General features: G+C 38.8%; 1 pseudogene; it reads left to right on the plus strand.

The window, feature by feature from the left end:
- Nucleotides 1–13,009: 13,009 nt before the first annotated feature.
- Nucleotides 13,010–14,120, plus strand: LOC129499054 (7-methylguanosine phosphate-specific 5'-nucleotidase-like; annotated as a pseudogene).
- Nucleotides 14,121–15,598: the final 1,478 nt, after the last annotated feature.

Consider the following 15,598-nt stretch of genomic DNA (forward strand, 5'->3'; position numbering starts at 1 on the left):
TCTACAGATGAGTCAGTGGACCTAAGCAGGAATCAGATCATGACTTGGCTGGACTTTATCAAAGGGAAAGAGAGAGAAACATAAACAAATGCTAGAGAAATCATTCTGATTTCTACTTGGACAACCAATGGGACAGAAGGCAGAAGGCGGGAAATCAGTTAAGAGACCACCATGTAAATCTGGGTAAAAAGTTATTATGGCTAGTGGAGTAGAACAGTGGACATGAAAAGAGGTGGACTAACTCAAAAGGTAATAATAGTTTTTTAAGAATAGCCATGCACTTCCCCACATTCATGCCTTCAATCAGTTGCAAAGTTGGGCTCCAATGTGAATTTTTTCTAAATAGAAATCTGGTTTTCCTCTCAGTATATTGCCGATATGCCAGGCTGGGAATTATTTATCAGCTAAATTCATTTATCCCAGTAGCAGTCATTGCCACTAGTTAAGCAGCTTATCTCTTGGGGCACTAAGAAAACATGAAAACAGATAAGTGAGAGGTCTTCTTTCAGGACACACCTAAAGAAGGAATCTGAGATGCTCATTTAGGATGTTGAAATTCAGGGTGTTTAAAAATACCATATAGCTATTGTACTGTCTTTTGTACTCAAGTGAATAAAGAAAGCTGTATAGAGTACTCTTGTTTCTTTCTGTAGGTACATTCCTATATCACGAGAGAGCCTAGACATAATCAAAGGAATACATAAGCTCTGCATACTTTTCATAAAAGGATACATAAGGCTAGAGGCTGATAGACTTTACCACCACATGGCAGAAGGCCAACAAAATATTAAGCAAGTTTCCAACAGCATATTTCAGGACCCCTTGGAAATTGTTTTAACTAGAAGCATGAATTATAAAGTTAATTTCCACTGTCAAATATATGAAGAGGCAAAAATGGGACCTGTCAGTGTATTCTGACAATTATATACTTGGCTTGGCTCTAGTAAAAATGTAACTATGGACTTTATAGATGATTTTAAAAATTGTTATTTTAAGGAGAAAGAGAAGATGGCAGAAGAGTGGGGGACTGACGCTTCATCTGGTGCCTTGAATTCAGCTAGATATCTATCAAATCATTCTGAACACCTGTGAATTCAACCTAAGATCTAAGAAAATAATCTGCATTTCTAAAAATAGAAAAGCAACCACTTTTTGCAAGGTAGGAGGTGCAAAGACATGAATCTGAGGGGATATATCAGAAGATAATCCACAGGGGATGGGAGCCTCCGTCAGCTGGCTCCAGAAAGTGATGTAGCAGTAGAGTGCAAATTCTTAGAAATCTGCTCCTGTGAGGGACTTTCCTGCTTGAAAGGTGCTGAGATGGTGAGTGGGGCAGAATCCTAGGTGGGACAGTGTGGTCTCAGGATCCCCAGGGCCACAGAAAGAATGGGGGTACCTGAGTGTGGCAGAGTTCCCAAGCTTTGGAGTGGGGAAGCAAGCTACAATTAACCAGCCCCAGAGTGGCTTCTCAGATAGATGTTGCCATAAACCCCTAACTACAGCACTATTGGGCGGGCAATGGCTCTCTAAGCAGGGGCCCAGCAAGCGACAACCAATGTGAGACCCTGTTTCTTCCACTGGGAAGAGCTGCAGTGGTAAGTGCATGACTAGGCAACCACTCCCCGAGCAGGGGGTTAGCAGGCCTGGAGCTGCAGTGAGACCCCCTCCCCGACCAAGGGGGATTACAGGTGTGCATAGCCGGAGTCTGACCTGAATTTGATGCACAAAAAAAGGATGGACTTCTTTTCACTGAGGGTGTACTAAAGAGTGAAGGCAGTGATTGTTCAGCTCTGGGGCTGGAGATTGGGGCATGTCCATTTTTATAGATCACATACAACTGAAAAATTTTTGCTCTAAGGGAAAAGTAGTATATAGAATTTGAGGTTATTTTTCTCATGAGTCTTTAGTCTTTTACTTTAAATTTTTTTTCCTTTTCAATTAGTTTCTTATTTTATCAACTCTTTAAGTCTTTTTTTTAATATTCATTTACATTTTACAGATATATTCTTCAATTTTGGCTGCCTTTCACTGTATTCCATTTTATTTTTGTATATACATAAGTTTTTCTTTCTTTACAGTTTTGGGATTTAGTGTTTTTTAACAGACCGAAATACACCTAGGACCAAGTCGATCATCTTGTTTTGTCCACCTGTGAGATTATATTCTCTCTTTTCTCTCCCTTAGTTTTTCTTTTCTTTGTTGGTTTCTGATCTCTTCGAATTTGTCTAGTGTGTGTTTCACTGGGATCATGGCTGATATTTTTTATTTTGTTCTCTTGTTCATCAGTTTTTTCTCTGGACAAAATGACTAGAAGAGATATTCACAACAAAAAAAGAACCAGAGGTAATATTCTCTACCATAGAATTAACTGATATGAATATAAGTAAAATGTCAGACCTAGAATTCAGAATAACGATTAGAAAGTTACTTGGTGGGCTTGAAAAAAAGCATAAAAGACATTAGAAAATCTCTTGGTGAGGAAATAAAGCTAATCAGGCTGAAATTAAAAATGCTTTAACTGGGATCCCTGGGTGGCACAGCGGTTTGGTGCCTGCCTTTGGCCCAGAGCGCAATCCTGGAGACCCAGGATCAAATTCCACATCGGGCTCCCGGTGCATGGAGCCTGCTTCTCCCTCTGCCTGGGTCTCTGCCTCTCTCTCTCTCTGTGTGTGACTATCATAAATAAAAATTAAAAAAATTAAAAAAAATAAAAATGCTTTAACTGAGATGTAGCCTAAAATGGATGCTCTAACATCAAGGGTAAATGAGGCAGAAGAGAGAGTCAGTGAGAGTCAGTGACATAGAAGACAAAATGATGGAAAGAAGGAGGAGGAGGAAAAGAAAGAAAAACAACAAATGGACCATGAAGGGAGGCTTTGAGAAATCAGTGATACCATAAAGTGAAACAATATTAGAATTATTAGATTCCCAGAGGAAGAAGAAAGGGGAAGTACAGAAGGTATATTTGACCAAATCATAGCTGAAAACTTCCCTAATTGGAAGAAGGAAGCAGCCATTCAACTCCAGGAGGCCCAGAGAACCCTAATCAAAAATCAATAAAAATAGGTCATCACCTCAACATATAATAGTGAGGCTTACAAATTTCAGAGATAAAGAGAAAATCTTCAAAGCATCTTGAGATAAGAGTTCCTAAACATACAAGGGTAGGAATATTAGACTAGCATCTGACCTATCCACAGAGACCTGGAAGGCCAGAAAGGGCTGGCATGACATATTCAGAGTAATAAATAAAAAAACATTCAGCCAAGAATATTTTATCCAGCTAGGCTGTCATTCAGAATGGAAGGAGAGTTAAAGAGCTTCCAGGACAAACAAAAACTAAAAGAATTTGTGATCACTGAACCAGCCCTGCAAGAAATATTAAAGGGGATCCTGTAAGCAAAGACAGAACCCAAGAGTAACACAGACCAGAAAGAAACAGAGACAGTCAAAAACAAGGACTTTATAGGTAAGTAATGCAATGCCACTAAATACATACCTTTCAATAGTTACTCTGAACATGAATGCTCTAATTGCTCAAAGGCAAAGACAAGACGAATCAGGTGGGATAAAAAGGAAGACTCATCTATATGCAGCAGAATACACATCCCTCTAAGTGCACATGAAACATTCTCTCAAAACTGGTACCAAAAGATTGGGATTATTCCCTTCATACAATGCTTTGAAACTTGAACTCAATCTCCAGAGGAAATCTGAGGAACTCAAATATTTGGAAGTTAAAGAATATCCTATTAAAAAATGCATAGGTCAACCAGGAAATTAAAGAAGAATTTTTAAAAATTCATGGAAAGAAATGAAAATAAAACACACCTAAATCTTTGGGATGCAGCAAAGGTGGTCCTAAGAGAGAAGCACATAGAAATATAAGCCTTTCTTGAAAAATTAGAAAAATCTCCAATACACAAGTTCGCCTTACACCTAAAGAAGCTAGAAGCTAGAGAAAAGAACAATAAATAATGCCTAAACTAATCAGGAGAAAAGGAATAATAGAGATTAGAGCAGAACTCAATGAAATAGAAACCAAAAGAACAATAGAATAGATCAATGAAACTAGAAGCTGGTTCTTTGAAAGCATTAATAATATCAATAAACCCTTAGCCAGACTTATCAAAAAGAAAAGAGAAAATACCTAAATTAAAAAAATCATAAATGAAAGAGGAGAGTTCACAACTAATACCAAGGAAATACAACTTTAAGAACATATTATGAGCAACTATATGCCAAAAAATAGGCAATCTGGAAGAAATGGATGCATTGCATAACTACTAAAAATGAACTAGAATACCTGAACAGACATGTGGCCAGCAGGGAAATTGAAGCAGTCATCCAAACTTTCTCAACAAACAAGGATTCAGGACCAGATGGCTTCCCTGGGGAATTCTATCAAACATTTAAAGAACTACTAATACCTATTCTTCTGAAGCTGTTTAAAAAAATAGAAATGGAAGGAAAACTTCCAAACTCATATCCCTTGTGAATATGGATCCCAAAATTCTCACCAACATACTACCTATTAGGATCCAACAGTACATTAAAAGGATTATTTACCATGACCAAGTGAGATTTATTCATGGGATGCAAGGGTGGTTCAACATTCACAAATCATTCAACATGATAGACAACATTAATAAAAGACCAGAACCATATGATCCTCTCAATTGATGCAGAAAAATCATTTGACAAAATACAGTATCTCTTCTTGATTAAAACTCTCCACAGTGTAGGGATACAGGCAACATACCTCAATATCATAAAAGCCATTTATGAAAAGCCCACAGTGAATATCATTCTGAATGAGGAAAACTGAGAATTTTCAGGGATGCCCACTCTCACCAGTGTTGTTCAACATATTGTTAGAAGTCCTGCCTCAGCAATCAGACAACAAAAAGAAATGAAAGGCATTCAAATTGGCATAGAAGTCAAGCTCTCACTCTTCATGGGTGACATGATACTTTATACGGAAAACCCAGAAGATTCCACCCCAAGATTGCTTGAACTCATACAGGAATTCAGCAATGTGGTAGGATACAAATCAATGCACAATGCACAGGATACAAATAGAAATCAGTTGCATTTCTATACACTGAAACAGGAAAAAAAGAAATTAAAGAATTGATCCCATTTACAATTGCACCAAAAACCATAAGATACCTAGGAATAAAGCTAACCAAAGAGGTAAAGGATCAGTAGTCTAAAAACTACAGAACACTTCTGAAATAAATTGAGGAAGACCAAAGAAATGAAAAATACTTCATGCTTATGGATTGGAAGAATAGATAGTATTGTTAAAATGTTTATGCTACCCCAAGAAATTTGCACATTCAATACAATCCCCATCAAAATACTATTGACATTTTTTCACAGAGCTGGAACAAATAATCTTAAAATTTGTGTGGGATCAGAAAAACCCCTGAATAGCCAGAGAAATGTTGAAACAAAACTAAACATAACAAAACAAAAAACTCTACAACTAGTGACATCACAATACTGGACCTCAAGCTGTATTACAAAGCTGTGATCATCAAGACAATATAGTACTGGCACAAAAACAGACACAAGATCAATGGAACAGAATAGAGAACCCAGAAATTAATCCTCAACTATATGATGATCTAATCTTCAACAAAGTAGGAAAGAATATTTGATGGAAAAAGAACAGCCTCTTCAATAAGTGGTGTTGGGAAAATTGGACAGTCACATGCAGAAGAATGAAACTAGACCATTATCTTACACCGTACACAAAGATACACTCAAAGTGGTTGAAAGATCTAAGTGTGAGGCAAGAATCCATCAAAATCCTAGAGAAGAACACAGGTATCAACTTCTTTGATCTAGGTCACAGCAACTTTTTGCAAGACATCCATGAAGGCAAGGGAAACAAAAGGAAAAATGAACTATTGGGACTTAATCAAGATAAGAAGCTTCTGCACAGCAAAAGAAAAGTTAACAAAACTAAAAGACAACCTACAGAATGGGAGAAGATATTTGCAAATGACATATCAGATAAAGGGCTAGTATCCAAGATCTATAAAGTCTAGTCAAGGAAGGGGCAGAAAACATGAACAGACATTTCTCCAAAGAACACATACAACTGGCCAACATGAGAAAAATGCTCCACATCACTTGCCATCAGGGAAATACACATCAAAACCACAATGAAATACACCTCACACCAGTCAGAATGGCTAAAATTAACAAGTCAGGAAACAACAGATGTTGGAGAGGATATGGAGAAAGGGGGAACCCTCTTGCACTGTTGGTGGGCATGCAAACTGGTGCAGCCACTCTGGAAAACAGTGTGGAGATTCCTCAAAGAGTTAAAAATAAAGATAGCCTGCAACTTCACTACTGGGTATTTACCCCAAAGATACAGATGTAGTGAAATGTTGGGACACCTGCACCCAAATGTTCATAGCAGCAATGTCCACAATAGCCAAACTATGGAAGGAGCCATGATGTCCTTTGACAGATGAATGAATAAAGAAGATGTGGTCTATATATACAATGGAATATTACTCAGCCATCAGAAGATATGAATACCTACCATTTACATTAACATGGATGGAACTGGAGGGTATTGTGCTGAGCAAAATAAGTCAATTAAAGAAAGACAATTATCATATGGATTCACTCATATGTGGAATATAAAAAAAACAGCTCAGAGGATCATAGGAGAAGGGAGGGAAAACTGAATGGGAGAGGGAGATGAACTATGAGAGCCTCTTAACTATAGGAAACAAACTGAGGGTTGCTGGGGGGGGATGGAGTAGCTGGGTGATGGGCACAAAGGAGGGCAGTTGATGTGATCAACACTGTGTTATATGCAACTGAAGAATTATTGAACTGTACATCTGAAACTAATGATGTACTATATGTTGGCTAATTGAGGGTTTTTTTTTTTTTAATGTTATTTCACTGTTTAGTTTCACCGCATCCCTGTATCCACTGCCTTTCTGAATCCTTGGTCTTCTGGGTGTCCTTATAAGTGCTTCCTTTCTCATATAGCAATCCACTCTTTCTATTTATTTCTACTTTCAAATTTCAGTCTCCTCAGCATATCTAATTGCATTTCAGACTTTTAGAAGGGAAGTGACTGTTATAGCCCTTTGGGGCCTTTCCCTGGGCATAGGGCAATCTTGTTGTCTGAAGCAAACACTGAAATGAATCACCTAATAAACAACTGATTTTTAAAAGGAACTATTTGAACACAAAGCCCTTATCCTCAAAATGCATAATTACCACAATCCTGTATCTGTAATACTGCTTAGTTGCAAGGTTTGGACATAATAAATGACCATTTATTTATTTTACTTATTTAAAAAAAACAGACTTAACTAATTCCAATAAATGAATGCTTAACAGTATAATTTCAGACTGTGTGGAAGGGGTTCTTCTCATAAAATTGTATGCTTTGTGCCTGTATTCTATATGTATATAAGAGCATCCCTAATTTAAATGCACATACATACACCAGTCTTAAGGTCTTTTAGGGATGTGGTACAGTGCATGTGTATGAGTGAGTTGGAGGTATAGAGGTACTACCCATAAATGAGTAGTTCTTTGCTAGATGTTAGGGGAAAACTAGGGTTTAGTAAACACAAGACTCAGTTCTCAAGAAGATGAGGTAGATATCTAATTACAGACATACCTAAATACAGATAATTATTAATGTAGGATGTCTGGAGATTGTGACCATTATTGAGTATGATGACTGATACAAGAAGTGCCCAGCGTAGAGTCTAATTACTGAAGTGTCAAGAAATTAGAAATAAAAAAAAAAGAAATTAGAAATATAACATGTCTAATGCACATTTGGAAACCAGAAACAAAGATTGTAAGTTTTCAAGAAATTACTTAATTATTTAGTTGAGGGAAGGTAAAGAAGAGGTCTTGTTTGAAATGTTAAATGCATATTTTTCCTTTAAAATAAACTTTCCTGGGGGCACCCAGGTGGCTCAGACGGTTAAGCATCTGCCTGCCTTCCGCCCAGGTCATAATCCCAGCGTCCTGAAACCAAGCCCCAAGTTAGGCTCCCTGCTCATTGGAAAGCCTGCTTCTCCTCTCCTTCTGCCTGCTGCTCCCTTGCTTGTGCTCTCTCTTTCTCTCTGTCAAATAAATAAATAAAATCTTTAAAAATAAGTAAGTAAAATAAACTTTCCTAGTGCATGAATATATATGTATATTCATTTAGGGCACAGATGAATATAGTTATATGTTCTATAATGAAAAAGGAAATAGACCAGGGACACTGATTACAACATTTTCATCAACCCATCAGTATGAAATCTAGTTTTTTGTGTGTTTCTGTTTCAAGATACCTTATTTCATATACACTTTGATTCATTAGCCTTGAACTCACAGCCAATAGCAATATAACTCAGGACTAAATGAGGCTTATCTGGCATACTTTCTCCTTAAGACACGTCACAGGGATCCCTGGGTGGCACAGCGGTTTAGCGCCTGCCTTTGGCCCAGGGCGCGATCCTGGAGACCCGGGATCGACTCCCACGTCCGGCTCCCGGTGCATGGAGCCTTCTCCCTCCTCCTGTGTCTCTGCCTCTCTCTCTCCCTCTCTCTCTCTCTCTCTCTCTCTGTCTCTCTGTGTGACTATCATAAATAAATAAAAAAATTAAAAAAAAAGACACATCACAGCCTTTCTATTTTTAGGAGTGTTAGATAGTGTTTCAACACCATGCTCAAAGGCCATTTTAAACAGTGAAATCACCATCCAAAAAACAACAAAAAATCCAACCCACAAATATGCAAAAAATGTGACACTCAATAGACTGGGAAAAGAACACTTGTTTATGAGTGTGAGAACCAAAACAAAAAGACAGAGTATAGTCTTGGTCTTCAGTTGGGAAAGTGCATGTTGGGCAACTTAAACCTTCCCCTACTCTGCCTATGGCTGCAAATGATGCAAAAGCACTGCTAGTATAAATTTTGGAATCACAAACATATGTTAGAAAGCAAGTGAATTACAAAATAGAATTTGTAAATAAGGAAGTTTAACTACATATGAAAAAACAATGGACAAACATTGGACATCACATACCACAGAAGGAAAAGAAACAAATGAACAAACTTACCTCCTAGGGGTAGTTTTCAGGCTGCAAAGAAAAAAATAGAAAAGGAATGCGTTATTGAGTTGAAGAGACAGACACAGTTCAGCAAAGCTGATGTAGCTAGAAATTATGAGGCAGATTACTAGAAAACAGGGACATATATGCACATGCACATACATACACACATACAAAGAGTTCTAGACATCAGCTGAGGAATCCTCTGTGTCTTTGATGGAGTAGTGACTAAAGTCAATGCCTGGAATCTACATGTTTGGAAAGAACATCCAGAAAGCAATCAAACAATTCTCAGAGCTACACAGGGATGGGTACAATGTGTGTTTCTTCAGCCAAAGTGAAGGGGCCTCCTTCTATATGGAGCATTAGAATGAGTCCTCAAAAGATGTGGCCACTCACTCTAGTGGAGAAAATTAGCCCAAGAGTAGGGACTGCTATGTATATGACATACCCAAGATAATAAGTAAGCCTAACAGAATTGAAATAATCTGCATGTAACTGCATGCTAGTACAAAATTCAACATTTCTTAATGCAAGGAAACAAACTCTAGTGCTCAACATATAAATTTACTATATCTGGTAATCAATAGAAACTTACCAAAGAAGTAGGGACATAATCATGATAGGAGGAAAATTAATCAATAGTAACAGGCACAAAAAGAAGAAACAGTGTAATTGCAAGACAAGGTCTGAAAGCAACCATAGATGAATAAAGAAGAATAAAGAAGATATAGATATAAATATAGATATAGATATGTATATGATGGAATATTACTCAGCCATAAAAAAGAGTGAAGTCTTGTCATTTGTAAATACACGAATGGACCTATAGAGTATAAAGCTAAGTGAAATAAGTCAGTTAGGAAAAGACAAATACCATGCAATTTTCAATCATATGTGGTATTTAAGAAATAAAACAAATGAAAAAAACATCCAAAATAAGAGACAAACAAAAAAAACAGACTCTAAATACAGAGAACAAACTGGTGGGTGCCAGAGGGGAGGCCAGTGGGAGTATGGATGAAATAGATAAAGAGAATTAAGAATACTCTTGTCTTGATGAGCACTGATAAACGTATAGAACTGCTGAATCATCATATTGTACACCTGAAATTAATATAACACTGCATATTAATTATACTTCAATAAAATAGTAAAATAAACTGCTATTAGGGTATTATAAATATACTTAAGAATGTAAATGAAAATATAAACATAATAAAGAAATAGAAGATACAAAAATGATTCAAATGGAAATTTCAGAGATGAAAAATTTAAAATCTAAGAGAATCCATAGGAGAAATAGACAAATAATAGAAATTTCAATACTCTTCTCTCAGCAACTGATAGAACAAGCAAGCAGACAAAAACTTTTATAGTGATATAGCCCTATAACTATTAAAAAATTTTAATTCATAATTAAAGATAATTCATAATTCATAATTAAATTTAATTCATAATTAAAAATTTTAATTCATAATTAAATTTTAATTCAAAATTCCAAACAGCTTAACCAGTGAGGTATATTAAATATCTAAGAAAAAAGTGTACTAGGTTAATAGACATTCTTTCAGAAAATAGAACTGGAGGCAACATCTCCCAGTTTGTTAAATGATGACAGCATTATTCTGCTAGGAAAACCAGAAAAAAAAAATAAGAAGAAAACTATAGACATATACATAAAAATGCTTAACAAAGTAACTGTAGCAATATATAAAATAGATAATATAGCATGACTTGGGGGGTAGATTATACAAGGAATGCAAAATTGGCTTAATATTCAAAAATAAAACAATGTAATTACTATAATAATAGAATTTTTGAAATAACACGTGATTATCTCATTAGGTGCACCAAAGCATTTGAGAAAATTCCAACACATGTTCATCGTAAAAATTCATAGCAAAATGTGAATAGAAGGGAACTCTTCAAGCTGATAAAAGACACAAAGAAAATCTTCAGTTAACGTCTTACTTAACAGTGAAATACACAATGATTGCTTTGATCCCCTAAGACTGATAAGAGTGTCCATTCTCATCTACTCCACTTATATTTGTCTTGGAGAACTCAACAGTGTAATAAGGTGATGAACAACAACAACAACAACAAAGCATACAGTTAGAAAAGAAAGACATAAAATTTCTATATATGCAGACAACATTATTTCCTAAGATAGCATAAGGAATCTACAAACCAACTATTAGGGTGATTTTAGCAAAATCACAGGTAACAAAAATCAATTTATTACATATCAGAAAAAAATGAAGTTAAATAAACAAGACTATTTACAATGACATCAAAATTTAAATGCTTAGATATAGATTTAACAAAATTTATGTGTAAATTTCTGTGTAAAATATGACACAGAAAACTGTAAAACATTCCTGATAGGAATTAAAGGAAGCCTAATTTCATAGAGGGATATAGCATATTAAACAGAACAGAGCACTCAATATCCATAAGATGTCAGATGTCCCCAAAACTGATCCATAGTCTCAACATAATCACAATTAGGAAATATGACTTACTGATTCAATATTTTTATGGAAAGTCACTGAACTTAGAATAGGCAGAAAAGAAAGAGAGGAATGAAAGAACAAATTTGGAGAACTTCCAGTATCTGCTACCAAAACTTACTAGAAATAAGTCAGTCAGAGCAAGACAAACACCATATGATTTCACTTCTATGTAGAATTTAAGAAACAAAACAAAGGAGCAAGAGGAACAGAAAGAGAGGGAAACCAAGAAAAAGATTCTTAAATGTAGAAAACAAATTGATGGTTACCAGAAAGAAGATGGGTAGGAGATGGGGTGAAATAGGTGGTAAGAATTAAGGAGTGCATTTGTGATGAGCACTGGGTGATATATGCAATTGTTGAATCACTATGTTGTATACCTGAAACGAATATAATATTGTTAGGCTCACTAATTGTAATCTAGATAAAAACTTAAAAACATTTTTACTAGACTGCTACAATTACTAAAAGAGTGAGTAATGTAAAGTCCAAAAGTAGATCCACATTGATGTAATTACTTGATTTTTGACACAAGCATTAAAGCACTTCAAAAGTCAAAGAAAAATCTTTCAATAAATATTGAGGAAACTACTGGATACCCATATAGAAAAAGAAAGAAAAAATTTTGAATATTACCTGACATGATATGTGAAAGTTAAATACAGAATTATCATAAACATAAATCTAAGAGCTGAAGTGGTATAAGAAACAGGAGAACATCTTTGTGAACTTGGGTTAGGCAAAGATTTATAACAGGATGCAAAGAGCTTGAACTATGTAAGAAATATTCGTTAAACAGTTTCAGTAGAAATATTCATTAAATGGACTTCAATAGAACAAAAAAAAATTTGTATTTCAGAAGACAATTATAAAAAAAAATGAAAGTGCCAGGCATGGACTTGGAGAAAATATTTTCAAAATACACAACACATTATAAAAAATATTCTTAAAAATTATTCTGCTATTTGTTAAAACAGTAGGGAAGACTTTGTTCAGAACTATTTCAAGTGGTGTTAGGATTATCACAACTAAGAGGAATCTGGCCCAAATCTAAATAAATACAGCAAAGATAGCTGGGGACTTACAGACATCAAGCAGGTGAAGGGGTTGGTGGATTGAAAATCACTTATGAAGGGATTTAAGCGTAGGGGTATTCTTGCTAAATTGTTTTAAGACCATCTTGTCTGTACAAGATTCTTGCTGAAGGCAGGCCTAGGACTTAGACACCAGAATGGAGAGTGAGGAATTTGATTAGATATCAAGGGTGATCAGATATCAAAGATAGAGGATTCTCTGTCAACTAATTTAGCAACATTCTTGCCCCAACTGGACTGTGAGGGCTGAAGACAGGGCCCAAGGATGAGGCCAATCAGAAAGAGAGCCAGGAGCGCTATGGCAGAAGAGGTGAGGCCAGAGGAAGTGTCAGGGACAGGCCGAATCTCTGGGGCACTCCAAGGCCCCCAGTAGGCCACCTGGACCCTGCCATGCCACCCCAGCCAGTGGGAGCTCTAAGCCAGGCTGGAGCCCCTTTTATCCCCGACTCGACCCATGCATCCAAGCCTCACAGGACTGCTGAGTCACCCTGAGCTCCCTCTGGGCCCATTGGGCAGCTGAGGCTAGTGTTTTTCTCTGGTCTCAGGGCAAGAGAACACCCTGATGAAGGCCAGTGTCCTGATTGCACCCACCCTGGGCAGGTGCAAGAGATCATGGGCTCCCTCTGCAGGAGCAGAGGAGACAGCTTACAGGTCATTTATAATTTTGACATGACCTTGAGCAGGTTTGCATGTAATGGAAAGTGATGGACTTCTTTCAACATTCTAGATAGCAGCAAGACCAGTGAGCAGTCTTGGAATGAGCTCAAAAGGCTCCCTCACCGTTATTACCCAGTTGAGAATTACCCACACTGGACCATCATAAAGAAGTTACTTCCTATGGTGGATTGGTGAACCAAAGCACATGATCTCCCATGCCAGCAAAAATTCAGAAGTTTCAGATAGTCTAGGTGGTTAGAGAGCTCAATGAAATGCTTAGGAAGGGATGTTCTTCAATACCCGCTACCAAAATAACATTCCCCTTTTCATCTTTTCTGCAGGCATTGGTGATATCCTGGAGGAGATCATCCAACAGATGAGTGTTCCACCTCATCATCCACAATGTATCTAATTACATGGACTTTGAGAAAGAAAGTTTCCTACAGGGATTCAAGGGCCAGCTCATATGCACACACAACAGAACAGCTCCATTTGTGAGAACTCCTGGTACTTCCAGCAGCTTCAGAGCAAAACCAATATCCTCCGGCTGAGAGACTCCATGGGAGACCTCATTATGGCTGATGGAGTTCCAGGTTTGGAGAGCATTCTTAAGATTGGCTTCTTAAATGACCGGGGTGGAAGAGTGGTGGGAGTGCAACACAGACTCCTATGACATTGTATGTGGTCAACAGGCCACATTGTGGGTATTGGTTCATGACAGGGGGCTCCTGAGTGCGCAGGCATGGGGCTAGGGGCTACAGCTCATGGAGAAGAGGGAAACTTACCTAGAAGCCACCCTGCTGGGAGCACTGTTCCATTCTGTGTGTACAAAGAAGAGTATAGGGTGGGACACTTGCTGAGCCCCTCCCTGTTTTCATAGCACCTTCTGCTGTATTCTCCAGAAGCAAGCGGGAGTCCCTACTAGGTAGGAGCACCAATTAGATGAACACAGGACCTATAGGATGATAGCATTTTAGAGGCCAACTGGTCTAGGGATTCTTTTTTCACCAAATGTTTAAACATGGGAAGCTGTTCTTCAAACAAATCTAATGTATGAAACAGATCAAAATTAAAAAAAAAAAAAAAAAGAGGGAGGGGAGGGGCAAGATGGCGGAAGAGCAGGGTCCCCAAATCACCTGTCCCCACCAAATTACCTAGATAACCTTCAAACCATCCTGAAAATTTACGAATTCGGCCTGAGATGTAAAGAGAGACCAGCTGGAACGCTACAGTGAGAAGAGTCCGCGCTTCTATCAAGGTAGGAAGACGGGGAAAAAGAAATAAAGAAACAAAAGGCCTCCGAGGGGGAGGGGCCCCGCGAGGAGCCGGGCTGAGGCCGGGGCGAGTGTCCCCAGGACAGGAGAGCCCCGTCCCGGAGGAGCAGGAGCTGCACCAACCTTCCCGGGCGGGCGGAAAGGGGCTCGCAGGGAGTTGGAGCAGGACCCAGGAGAGCGGGGATGCCCTCGGGCTCCCGGGGACACTAACAGACACCTGCGCCCCGGGAGAGTGCTCCGAGCTCCCTAAGGGCTGCAGCGCGCACGGAGGGACCGACCTGAGCAGCTCGGAGGGGCTCGGGAGCGGCTCCAGGGAGGGGGCTGCGGGGCGGGAGCGCAAATCCAACAACACAGGCCCCGGAGCACAGGGCGCCGGGACACAGCCCAGGATCCGGCCTCCCCCCGGGACAGGCAGAGGCCGGGAGGGCCCAGGACAGCAAGGACGCTCCTGCCCCGAGCTGAGCAGATCAGCGGCCCCGCCCCGGAGCCTCCAGGCCCTGCGGACAGAGAGCCGAGAGCCCCGAGCCCCGAGCCCCGTAGTTCCTGCGGAGGCTGAATCCAGGCTTCCAGAGTTGCCATAGCAACTGCAACTGTTCCTCCTGAGACCTCACGGGGTAAACAACCCCCGCTGAGTCCTGCAGCAGGCAGGGGCAGAGCAGCTCCCCCAAGTGCTAACACCTGAGAATCAGCACAGCAGGCCCCTCCCCCAGAAGACCAGCTGGACGGACCAGTGATACTCCCCCGTGTTCCAATACAACTTGTTTTTGGCCACTCTGCACTGAGCAAAATGACTAGAAGGAAAACCTCACTTCAAAAGAAAGAATCAGAAACAGCCCTCTCTCCCACAGAGTTACAAAATCTGGATTACACTTCAATGTCAGAAAGCCAATTCAGAAGCACTATTCTACAGCTACTGGTGGCTCTAGAAAAAAGCATTAAGGCCTCACGAGACTTCA

Source organism: Nyctereutes procyonoides, unplaced genomic scaffold (genome assembly GCF_905146905.1).
Source record: "Nyctereutes procyonoides isolate TBG_1078 unplaced genomic scaffold, NYPRO_anot_genome, whole genome shotgun sequence".
Taxonomy (NCBI): domain Eukaryota; kingdom Metazoa; phylum Chordata; class Mammalia; order Carnivora; family Canidae; genus Nyctereutes; species Nyctereutes procyonoides.